Source organism: Triticum aestivum, chromosome 6A, assembly GCF_018294505.1.
Source record: "Triticum aestivum cultivar Chinese Spring chromosome 6A, IWGSC CS RefSeq v2.1, whole genome shotgun sequence".
NCBI classification, from domain to species: Eukaryota; Viridiplantae; Streptophyta; class Magnoliopsida; order Poales; family Poaceae; genus Triticum; species Triticum aestivum.
Genome location: NC_057809.1, coordinates 126,658,573 through 126,672,546, shown reverse-complemented (window position 1 = coordinate 126,672,546; position 13,974 = coordinate 126,658,573).

Here is a 13,974-nt window from a genome sequence, read left to right as displayed (position 1 = left end):
AAGAGTTGTGAGCGATGATAGTCATACTTCTTACCACCAACGTCTTATTTTGATTCGGCGGTATTGTGGGATGAAGCAGCCCGAACCAACCTTACATGTCCACGCACATGAGACCGGTTCCACTGAGAGACATGCAACTAGTTTTGCATAAAGGTGGCTGGCAGGTGTCTGTTTCTCCTACTTTAGTTGAATCAAAACTGACTACAACTGGTCCTTGAAGAAGGTTAAAACAACAAACTTGACGAAACACCGTTGTGGTTTTATGCGTAGGTAAGAACAGTTCTTTCTAGAAGCCCGCAGCAGCCACGTAAAACTTGCAACAACAAAGTAGAGGACGTCTAACTTGTTTTCGCAGGGCATATTGTGATGTGATATGGTCAAGACGTGATGTGATATACTTTATTGTATGAGATGATCATGTTTTGTAAAAGTTATCGGCAACTAGTAGGAGCCTTATGGTTGTCTCTTTATTGTATGAAATGCAAACGCCATGTAGTCGCTTTACTTTATCACTATGCGTTAGCGATAGTTGTAGAAGCAATAGTTGGCGAGACGACCATGACGCAACGATGGAGACCAAGGTGTTGAGCCGGTGATGATGGAGATCATGACGATGCTTTGGAGATGGAGATCAAAAGCACAAGATGATGATGGCCATATCATGTCACATATTTTGATTGCATGTGATGTTTATCTTTTATGCATCTTATTTTGCTTAGTACGGAGGTAGCATTATAAGATGATCCCTTAACTAAATTTCAAGGTAAAAGTGTTCTCCCCGAGTATGCACCGTTGCTACAGTTCGTCGTGTTGAGACACCACATGACGATCGGTTGTGATAGACTCTACGTTTACATACAACGGGTGTAAGTCAGTTTTGCACATGCGGAATACTTGGGTTAGACTTGACGAGCCTAGCATGTACAGAAATGGCCTCTGAACACTGGAGACCGAAAGGTCGAACGTGAATCATATAGTAGATATGATCAACATAGAGATGTTCACCATTGATGACTACCCCATCTCACGTGATGATCATACATGGGTTAGTTGATTTGGATCACGTATCACTTAGATGACTTGAGGGATGCCTATTTAAGTGGGAGTTATTAAGTAATTTGATTAATTGAACTTAATTTATCATGAACTTAGTCCTAATAGTATTTGCATATCTATGTTGAAGATCAATAGCTCGCGATACAGCTCCTATATGTTTTTTGATATGTTCCTAGAGAAAAGTTGAAAAATGATAGTAGCAATGATGCAGACGAGGTCCGTGATCTGAGGATTATCCTCATTGCTGCACATAAGAATTATGTCCTTGATGCACCGCTAGGTGACAGACCTATTGCAGGAGCAGATGCAGACGTTATGAACGTTTGACAAGCTTGGTGATGACTACTTGATAGTTTAGTGCGCCATGCTTTACGGCTTAGAACCGGGACTTCAAAAATGTTTTGAGTGCCACGGAACACATGAGATGTTCAAGAGTTGAAATTGGTATTTTAGACTCATGCCCATGTCAAGAGGTATGAGATCTCTGACAAGTACTTTGCCTACAAGATGGAGGAGAATAGCTCAGCCAGTGAGCACATACTCAGAATGTCTGGGTAATGCAATCGCTTGAATCAAGTGGGAGTTAATCTTCCAGATAATATAGTGATTGATAGAGTTCTCTAGTCACTATTACCAAGTTACTAGAACTTTGTGATGAACTATACTATGCAAGGGATGACGAAAACGATTGCCAAGCTCTTCACGATGCTGAAATCGGCAAAGGTAGAAATCAAGAAAGAGCATCAAGTGTTGATGGTTAACAAGACCACTAGTTTCAAGAAAAAGGGCAAGGGAAAGAAATGGAACTTCAATAAGAATGGCAAGTAAGTTGTCACTCTCAGGAAGAAGCCCAAAGCTGGACCCAAGCCTGAAACTGAGTGCTTCTGCTACAAAGGAAATGGTCACTGGAAGCGGAACTGCCCCAAATACTTGGCGGATAAGAAGGATGGCAAAGTGAACAAAGATATATATGATATACATGTTATTTATGTGTACTTTACTAGTGTTCATAGTAGCCCCCGGGTATTTGATACTGATTCAGTAGCTAAGATTAGTAACTCGAAACAGGAGTTACAAAATGAACAGAGACTAGTTGAGGGCGAGGTTACGATGTGTGTTGGAAGTGATTCCAAGGTTGATAAGATCACCATCGCATACTCCCTCTACCTTCGGGATTAGTGTTGAACCTAAATAAATGTTATTTGGTGTTTGCGTTGAGCATGAATATGATTGGATCATGTTTATTGAAAACGGTTATTCATTGAAGTAAGAGAATAATTGTTGTTCTGTTTACATGCATAAAACCTTCTATGGTTATACACCCAATGTAAATGGTTTATTGAATCACGATTGTAGTAATACACATATTCATAATATTGATGCCAAAAGATGTGAAGTTGATAATGATAGTGCAAGATACTTGTGGCACTGACATTTAGGTCATATTGGTGTAAAGCACATGAAGAAACTCCATGTAGATGGACTTTTGGAATTACTTGATTATGAATCATTTGATACTTGCGAACCATGCCTCATAGGCAAGATGACTAAAACTCCATTCTTCGGAACAATGGGGCGAGCCAATGACTTATTGGAAATAATACATACCGATGTATGCAGTCCAATGAGTGTTGAGGCACGCGACAGGTATTGTTATTTTCTGACCTTCATAGATGATTTGAGCAGATATGGGCATATCTACTTAATGAAATACAAGCATGAAACATTTTAAAAGTTCAAATAATTGTAGAGTGAAGTGAAGAATCATCGTAATAAGAAAATAAAGTTTCCACGATCTGATCATGGAAGCGAATATTTGAGTTACGAGTTTGGCCTTCATTTAAAACAATGTGGATTAGTTTCACAACTCACGCCACCTGGAACACCACAGCATAATGGTGTGTCCGAACGCCGTAAATGTACTTTATTAGATATGGTGCGATCTATGATGTCTCTTACCAATTTACCACTATCATTTTGGGGCTATGCATTAGAGACAGCTGCATTCACGTTAAATAGGGCACCATCTAAATCCGTTGAGATGACACCATATGAACTGTGGTTTGGCAAGAAACCTAAGCTGTCATTTCTTAAAGTTTGGGGTTGCGACACTTATGTCAACATGCTTCAACCTGATAAGCTCGAACCCAAATCGGAGAAGTGTGTCTTCATAGGGTACCCTAAGGAAACAATTGGGTACACCTTGTGAAGGAAATATGCCCTAGAGGCAATAATAAAGTTATTATTTTATTTCCTTATATCATGATAAATTTTTATTATTCTTGCTAGAATTGTATTAATCGGAAACTTGATACATGTGTGGATACATAGACAAAACACCGTGTCCCTAGTAAGCCTCTACTTGACTAGCTCGTTAATCAAATATGGTTAAGTTTACTAGCCATAGACATGTGTTGTCATTTGATAAACGGGGTCACATCATTAGGAGAATGATGTGATGGACACGACCCATTCCTTAGCTTAGCATATTGATCATTCAATTTTATTGCTACTGCTTTCTTCATGTCAAATACATGTTCCTCCGACTATGAGATTATGCAACTCCTGGATACCGGAGGAATGCCTTGTGTGCTATCAAAAGTCACAACGTAATTGGGTGATCATAAAGATGCTCTACAGGTATCTCCGAAGGTGTCTATTGGATTGGCATAGATCAAGATTAGGATTTGTCACTCCGAGTATCGGAGAGGTATCTCTGGGCCCTCTTGGTAATGCACATCATAAGAAGCCTTGCAAGCAAAGTGACTAATGAGTTAGTTGCGGGATGATGCATTACGGAACGAGTAAAGAGACTTGCCGGTAACGAGATTGAACTAGGTATGAAGATACCGACAATAGAATCTCGGGCAAGTAACATACCAATGACAAAGGGAACAATGTATGTTGTCATTATGAATTGACCGATAAAGATCTTCGTAGAATATGTGGGAGCCAATATGAGCATCCAGGTTCCACTATTGGTTATTGACCAGATAGGTGTCTCGATCATGTCTACATAGTTCTCGAACCCGTAGGGTCCGCACGCTTAACGTTCGATGATGATTTTATGAGTTATGTGATTTGATGACCGAATGTTTTTCGGAGTCCCGGATGAGATCACGGACATGACAAGGAGTCTCGAAATGTTTGAGAGGCAAAGATCGATATATTGGAAGGTTATATTCAGACAACCAGAATGGTTCCGAAGTGTTTTGGGTATTTTTTGGAGTACCAGGAGGTTACTGGAACCCCACGGGGAAGGAATGGGCCTTAATGGGCTTTAGGGGAAAGGAGGGAAGGGCCTCAAGGGGTGGGTGCGCCCTACCCCCCCATGGCTGGTCAAAATTAGAATAGGAGGGGGTGGCACCCCCCTCTTTCCTTCTCCCCTCTTCCTCCTTCCCTCCTTCTCCTAGTTGGAATAGGAAGGGGGGGTTGAATCCTACTTGGATCGGGAGTCCAAGTAGGACTCCCCCCTATGGCGCGCCCCCCTTGGGCCGGCCTCCTCTTCCCCCTCCTTTATATACATGTGTGGGGGGCACCCCAAAGGTACACCAAGTATTCTCTTAGCCATGTGCGGTGCCCCCCTCCAAAGTTACACACCTCAGTCATATCGTTGTAGTGCTGGTGATGCCCCGCGCCAGTAACTTCATCATCACTATCAACACGCCGTCGTGCTGATGAAACTCTTCCTCGTCCTCAAATGGATCAAGAGTTCGAGGGACGTCATCGTGCTGAACGTGTGCAGAACACGGAGGTGCCGTACGTTCGATGTTAGGATCTATTGAATCGCGAAGACGTTCGACTACATCAACCATGTTACTAAACACTTCCGCTTTCGGTCTATGAGGGTACGTGGACACACTCTCCCCGCTCGTTTCTATGCTTCTCCTAGATAGATCTTGCATGGTCGTAGTAAATGTTTTTAAATACTGCGTTCCCCAACACCTTCTACCACAGATCTGAAGGCAAGATCTTTATTGCCAAGAATGGAACATTTCTAGAGAAGGAGATTCTCTCGAAAGAAGTGAGTGGGAGGAAAGCAGAACTTGATGAGGTAAATGTACTTTCTCTCAATTTGGAAATTAACACATCATAGAAATCCATTCCCGTGATGCCTACACCAACAAGAGAGGAAGCTAAGGATGATGATCATGAAACTTTGAATCAAGTTATTACTGGACCTCGCAGGTCGAACAGAGCACGTTCCACACCAGAGTGGTACGGTAATCCTGTCTTGGAAGTCATATTACTAGACCATGACGAACCTACGAAGTATGAAGAAGCAATGATGAGCCCAGATTTTGACAAATGGCTTGACGCCATGAAATCTGAGATAGGATCCATGTATGAGAACAAAGTGTGGACTTTGCTGGACTCGCCTGATGATCGGCAAGCCATAGAGAATAAATGGATCTTCAAGAACTAACACTGATGGTAATGTTACTGTCTAGAAAGCTCGACTAGTCGCAAAAGGTTTTCGAGAAGTTCAAGGGGTTGACTACGATGAGACTTTCTCACCCGTAGCGATGCTTTAGTCTGTCCGAATCATGTTAACAATTGCTGCATTTTATGATTATGAAATTTGGCAAACGGATGACAAAACTGCATTCCTTAATGGATTTCATAAAGAAGAGTTGCATATGATGCAACCATAAGGTTTTGTCAATCCTAAAGGTGCTAACAAAGTGTCCAAGCTCTAGCAATCCATGTATGGACTGGTGCAAGCATCTCGGAGTAGGAATGTACGCTTTGATGAGGTGATCAAAGCATATGGTTTTATACAGACTTATGGTGAAGCCTGTATTTACAAGAAAGTGAGTGGGAGATCTGTAGCATTTCTGATACTATATCTGGATGACATATTGTTGATCGGAAATTATATAGAATTTCTGGATGGCATAAAAGGATACTTGAATAAGATTTTTTTCAATGAAATACCTTGGTGAAGCTGCTTATATATTGGCATCAAGACTATAGGGATAGATCGAGACGCTTAATAGGACTTTCACAAAGTATATACCTTTGCAAAATTTTGAAGATGTTCAAAATAGATCAGTCAAAGAAACGGTTATTGTCTGTGTTGCAAAGTGTGAAGTTGAGTAAGACTCAAACCTTGGCCACGACAAAAGATAGAGAGAGAATGAAAGTCATTCCCTATGCCTCAGCCATAGGTTCTATAAAGTATGTCATACTGTGTATCAGACCTATTGTGTACCTTGCCATAAGTTTGGCAAGGGGGTACAATAGTGATCCAGGAGTAGATCATTGGAGAGCAGTCAAAATTATTCTTAGGTACCTAAAGAGGACTAAGGAAATGTTTCTCGGTTATGAGGGTGACAAAGAGTTCGCCATAAAGGGTTTGTCGATGCAAGCATTGACACTGATTCGGGTGACTCCGAGTCTCAATCTAGATACATATTGAAAGTGGGAGCAATTAGCTAGAGTAGCCCTGTACAGAGCATTGTAGACATAGAAATTTGCAAAATACATACGGATCTGAATATGGCAGACCCGTTGACTAAACCTCTCTCACAAGCAAAACATGATCACACCTTAGTACTCTTTGGGTACTAATCACATGGCGATGTGAACTAGATTATTGACTCTAGTAAACCCTTTGGGTGTTGGTCACATGGCGATGTGAACTATGGGTGTTAATCAGATGGTGATGTGAACTATTGGTGTTAATCACATGGCGATGTGAACTAGATTGTTGACTCTAGTGCAAGTGGGAGACTGAAGGAAATATGCCCTAGAGGCAATAATAAAGTTGTTATTTTGTACTTCCTTATTCATGATAAAGGTTTATTATTCATGCTAGAACTATATTGATCGGAAACCTTAATACATGTGTGAATACATAAACAAACATTGCACCCCTATTGAGCCTCTACTAGACTAGCTCGTTGGTCAAAGATCGTTAAGGCTTCCTAACCATTGACATGAGTTGGCATTTGATAACGGGATCACACCATTAGGAGAATTATGTGATGGACAAGACCCATCTATTAGCTTAGCATAATGATCGTTTAGTTTTATTGCTATTGCTTTCTTCATGTCAAATACATATTCCTTCGACTATGAGATTATGCAACTCCAGGATACCAGAGTAATGCCTTGTGTGCTATAAATGTCACAACGTAACTGGGTGATTATAAATATGCTCTACAGGTATCTCCAAAAGTGTTTGTTGAGTTGGCATAGATCGATATTAGGATTTGTTGCTCCGAGTATCAGAGAGGTATCTCTAGGCCCTCTCGGTAATACACATCATAAGCTTGGAAGCAGACAACTAAGGAGTTGGTCTCGAGGTGATGTATTACGGAACGGGTATAGAGACTTGCCGGTAATGAGATTGAACTAGGTATGAAGATACCGATGATCGAATCTTGGGCAAGTATCATACCGATAGACAAAGGGAATTACGTATGTTGTCATAACGGTTCAACCGATAAAGATCTTCATAGAATATGTAGGATCCAATATAGACATCCAGGTTCCGCTATTGGTTATTGACCGTAGAGGTGTCGCGGTCATGTCTACATAGTTCTCGAACCCGTAGGGTCTGCACGCTTAACGTTCGTTGACGATGTAGTATTATATGAGTTATGTGATTTGGTGACCAAATGTTGTTCGGAGTCCCGGATGAGATCACTGACATGATGAGGAGTCTCGAAATGGTCGAGAGGTAAAGATTAATATATAGGACGATGGTCTTCGGACACCAGAAGTGTTTCAGAGGGTACCATGTACTTATCGGGTCACTGGAAAGGAGTTTCGCTCACACCCGTCAAATATATGGGCCTTATGGGCCAAGAGAGGGAACACACCAGCCCACAAGGGGCTGGTGCGCCCCTATACAGGCCTGTCCTATAAGGAGGAAAGAAATTAGGGGAGGTAAAGGAAAGTCTGGAGTAGGACTCCCCCTTCCTTCCCTCCCCCATCTTTCCTTCCCCCTTCTTCTTAGAAGGAAAGGGGGGCGTGATACATCTCCAAGGTATCTACAATTTATGAAGTACTCATGCCGTAATATTATCATTCTTGGATATTTTACAATATTTTTATAGCAACTTCACATCATTTTTTGGGACTAACCTATTGACCCAGCGCCCAGTGCCAGTTCCTGTTTTTTGCTTATTTTTTTACATCGCATGAAATCAATATCAAATGGAGTCGAAACACTGTGAAACTTTTTGTGGGTTTTCTATGGACCAGAAGACTCCCGATGGGCCAGAGTAGCACCTGGGGGGGTGCCCCGAGGGGGGCACAACCCACCTCGGTGGCCTCCTGCACCCCCTCTTTGCCCTATAAAATCCCAAATATTCCAAAAACCCTCGGGGTTAACCTGGATCAGAAGTTCCACTGCCGCAAGGCTCTGTAGCCACCGAAAACCAATCTAGACCCCGTTCTGGCACTCTTCCGGAGGGGGAATTCATCACCGGTGGCCATCTTCATCATCCCGGTGGCCATCTTCATCATCCCGGCGGCCACCATGATGAGGAGGGAGTAGTCCACCCTCGGGGCTGAGGGTTTGTACCAGTAGCTATGTGTTTAATCTCTCTGTCGTGTTCTTGAGATGTCACGATCTTGATGTATTGCGGGCTTTGTTAATATAGTCGAATCATATGGTGTTTCCCCCTCTCTATCTTGTTGTGATGGATTGAGTTTTTCCTTTGAGATTTCATAATTATCGGATTGAATACTTTTATGGATTTGAGAGCACTTGATATATGTCTTGCATATGAATACTCGTGGTGACAATGGGGTATCATACTGATTCACTTGATATGTGTTTTGGCATTCAACTTGCGGATTCCCGCGGTGACACTGGGGTAATCTATGCATAGGGGTTGATGCATTTGTTTCTCCAGTAGAAATCTTGGGGCACTCTTTGACGTTCTTTGTGTTGGATTGAGTATTATGAATCTAAAATTATTGGGTGTTATTTTAGTACGAACCCTTGGATAGATCGATCGGAAAGAATAGCTTCGAGGTGGTTTCGTACCCTACAAACGATTTCATTTTAAGTTCTCCACTAGATAGGAACTTTGGAGTGATTCTTCGTTGCACGTTTTGGGATGGTTATATGATCCAATTATATTATCATCCTTGAGAGATTGCACTAGTGAAAGTATGGACCCTAGGCCTCATTTTCAAGCATTGCAATACCATTTTTGTGCCTATTTACTATTTGCTACCTTGCTGTTTTTATTTATTCAGATTATAAAAATATATTTCTACCATCAATATTACACTCTTATCACCATCTCTTCGCCGAACTAGTGCACCTATACAATTTGCCATTGTATTGGGTGTGTTGGGGACACAAGAGATTTCTTGTATTTGGTTGCAGGGTTGTTTGAGAGAGACCATCTTCATCCTACACCTCCCACAGTTTGGTAAACCTAAGGTCATCCACTTGAGGGAAAATTGCTACTGTCCTACAAAACTCTACACTTGGAGGCCCAACACGAGTCTACAAGAATAAAGTTGCGTAGTAGACATCAAGCTCTTTTCTGGCGCCGTTGCCGGGGAGGTGAGTGCTTGAAGGTATATCTTTAGATCTTGCAATTAAATCTTTTAGTTTCTTGTTTTATCACTAGTTTGGTTTATAAAAAGAAAACTACATACAAATGGGATTTAGGTTGCATCATATTATTGATCATCTTTATAATATCTTTCTTGAAAATGATGGATCGGAAAATTGTGCTCAATTGTTAGAAGAAGAAGTCAATAAAATGTTTGGAACAAAATATTTGAATGATGAGCATGATTGCAATGTTGTTAGTATGAATTCTTCGAATATCCAAAATGCTAATGATGATTGAACAAGTCATGACAAAAATGTTTCTTATAAGCATGTCAATTTTTGTGGAGTGCATAAAGTTTGTGAAGACGTGCCTTATAGGGAAGATAAATTTTGCAAGAAGCATAAACATGATAGAACCAATTCTTTGCTCAAAGTGATAGATGAATTTTCTACAAAATTATGTTCTCTTTGTCCTATTAATTGTGAACTTTGCAATAAGGTTGGTCATCCTAATTTCCAATGCATACTTTTTCATGATCGAATCATGTCGAAATATTGCAATAACTTGATCACCCTTGAACTTTATAATGAGCTTTGTCTATTTTTGAGGAGTGAAGAATTGACATATAAAAATAGTTGGTTTGAAGTATTCATTCTCACGGACGACATTGAAACTAAACTAAAAAATATCTATATGTTTCGCATGGTAAATTGCAATGAGAATGCTTATATTGCCAACTATAGAAAGATGGCAAAACCAATAGAATATAAAAGGAATACTAATGAAAGGGTAAAGATTTCCACTTTCCCTCCTATTGTCTCTGATGATGAAATAGGTAACGAGGAGGAGCTCCTATGCAATCAATCTCATCAATAAGAAATTTTAAAAAATTAATTAAACCCACACATGATGTGGTGAAGAAAAGGAAAAGAAGAAAGAATAGAGGTAGAAAGGTATCTCTCCCAAATAACGTTGCTTCTATTATTGTTATGTCTCATGAAAATGAATCAAAAATAATTGTATAAGATGATGCACTTGATGATGATATTGCTTCTATGTCTTATGGCACAATGTCTGAGAGCATTATTGATGATGATTTTATTAGGCCTATTGCTTGTTGTGATGATTATTATGTTGGGGAACGTAGCAGAATTTTAAAATTTTATATGCATCACCAAAATCAATCAATGGAGTCATCTAGCAATGAGGGAAAGGGGAGTGCATCTACATACCCTTGTAGATCGCGAGCAGAAGCGTTCAAGAGAATGGGGTTGATGGAGTCGTACTCGTCGTGATCCAAATCACCGATGACCAAGTGCCGAACAGACGGCACCTCCGCGTTCCACACACGTATGGTTGGGAAGACGTCTCCTCCTTCTTGATCCAGCAAGGGGAAGGAGAGGTTGATGGAGATCCAGTAGCACAACGACATGGTGGTGGAAGCAGCGGTGATCTCGGCAGGGCCTCGCCAAGCTCCAACGAGAGAGAGAGAGAGAGAGAGAGAGGTGTTACGAGGGAGAGGGAGGCGCCAAGGCTTGGGTGTGGCTGCCCTCCCTCCCCCCACTATATATAGGACCCCTAGGGGGGGCGCCGGCCCTAGGAGATCCAATCTCCAAGGGGGGGCGGCGGCCAAGGGGGGGACTTGCCCCCCAAGTCAGGTGGGGCGCCCCCACCCTAGGGTTTCCAACCCTAGGCGCAGGGGGAGGCCCATGGGGGGCGCACCAGCCCACCAGGGGCTGGTTCCCCTCCCACTTCAGCCCATGGGGTCCTCCGGGATAGGTGGCCCCACCCGCTGGACCCCCGGGACCCTTCCGGTGGTCCCGGTACAATACCGATTACCCCCGAAAGTTTCCCGATGGCCGAAACTGGAATTCCTATATATAAATCTTCACCTCCGGACCATTTCGGAACTCCTCGTGATGTCCGGGATCTCATCCGGGACTCCGAACAACTTTCGGGTTACCGCATACTAATATCTCTACAGCCCTAGCGTCACCGAACCTTAAGTGTGTAGACCCTACGGGTTCGGGAGACATGCAGACATGACCGAGATGACTCTCCGGTCAATAACCAACAGTGGGATCTGGATACCCAATTTGGCTCCCACATGATCCACGATGATCTCATCGGATGAACCACGATGTCGAGGATTCAATCAATCCCGTATTCAATTCCCTTTGTCTATCAGTACGATACTTGCCCGAGATTCGATCGTCGGTATCCCGATACCTCGTTCAATCTCGTTACCGGCAAGTCTCTTTACTCGTTTGGTAACACATCATCCCGTGATCAACTCCTTGGTCACATTGTGCACATTATGATGATGTCCTACCGAGTGGGCCTAGAGATACCTCTCCGTTTACACGGAGTGACAAATCCCAGTCTCGATTCGTGCCAACCCAACAGACACTTTCGGAGATACCCGTAGTGCACCTTTACAGCCACCCAGTTACGTTGTGACGTTTGGTACACCCAAAGAATTCCTACGGTATCCGGGAGTTGCACAATCCCATGGTCTAAGGAAATGATACTTGACATTAGAAAAGCTTTAGCATACGAACTACACGATCTTGTGCTAGGCTTAGGATTGGGTCTTGTCCATCACATCATTCTCCTAATGATGTGATCCCGTTATCAACGACATCCAATGTCCATGGTCAGGAAACCGTAACCATCTATTGATCAACGAGCTAGTCAACTAGAGGCTTACTAGGGACATGGTGTTGTCTATGTATCCACACATGTATCTGAGTTTCCTATCAATACAATTCTAGCATGGATAATAAACGATTATCATGAACAAGGAAATATAATAATAACTAATTTATTATTGCCTCTAGGGCATATTTCCAACAGTCTCCCACTTGCACTAGAGTCAATAATCCAGTTCACATCGCTATGTGATTAACACTCAAGGTCACATCCCCATGTGACTAACACCCAAAGAGTTTACTAGAGTCAATAATCTAGTTCACATTACCATGTGATTAACACTCAATGATTTCTGGGTTTGATCATGTTATGCTTGTGAGAGATGTTATAGTCAACGGGTCTGAACCTTTCAGATCCGTGTGTGTGCTTTACAAATCTCTATGTCATCTTGTAGATGCAGCTACCACGCTCTATTTGGAGCTATTCCAAATAACTGTTCTACTATACGAATCCGGTTTACTACTCAGAATCATCCAGATTAGTGTCAAAGATTGCATCGGCGTAACCCTTTACGACGAACTCTTTTACCACCTCCATAATCGAGAAAATTCCTTAGTCCACTAGTTACTAAGGATAACCTTGACCGTTGTCCTGTGATCCATTCCTAGATCACACTTGTACCCCTTGACTGACTCATGGCTTGGCACACTTCAGGTGCGGTACACAACATAGCATACTGTAGAGCCTATGTCTAAAGCATAGGGGATGACCTTCGTCCTTTCTCTCTATTCTGCCGTGGTCAGGTCTTGAGTTTTACTCAATACCCATACCTTATAACACAGCCAAGAACTCCTTCTTTGCCGATCTATTTTGAACTCCTTCAAAATCTTGTCACGGTATGTATTCATTTGAAAGTACCATTAAGCGTTTTTGATCTATCCTTATAGATCTTGATGCTCAATGTTCAAGTAGCTTAATCCAGGTTTTCCATTGAAAAATACTTTTCAAATAACCCTGCATGCTTTCTAGAAATTCTACATCATTTCTGATCAACAATATGTTAACAACATATACTCATAAAAAATTCTATAGTGCTCCCACTCACTTCTTTGGAAATACAAGTTTCTCATAAACTTTGTATAAACCCAAAATCTTTGATCATCTCATCAAAGCGTACATTCCAATTCCGAGATGCTTACTCCAGTCCTTAGAAGGATTGCTGGAGCTTTGCATACTTGTTAGAATCTTTCAGGATTGACAAAACCTTCTGGTTGTATCACATACAACCTTTCCTCAAGAAAAACATCGAGGAAACAATGTTTTGACATCCTATCTGCAAGATTTCATAAATAATGCAGTAACTACTAACATAATTCCAACAAACTCTTAGCATCGCTACGAGTGAGAAAGTCTCATCGTAGTTAACTCCTTGAACTTGTTGGGAAACATCTTAACGACAAGTCGAGCTTTCTTAATGGTGACACTTACCATCATTGTCTGTCTTCCTTTTAAAATCCATCTGCACCCAACAGCCTTACGACCATCAAGTAGTTCTTTCAAAGTCTATACTTTGTTTCATACATGGATCCTCTCTCGGATTTTATGGCCTCAAGCCATTCGTCGGAATCCGGGCCCACCATCGCTTCTCCATAGCTCGTAGGTTCATTGTTGTCTAGCAACATGATTTCCGAGACAGGATTACGTACCACTCTGAAGTAGTACACATCCTTGTCGA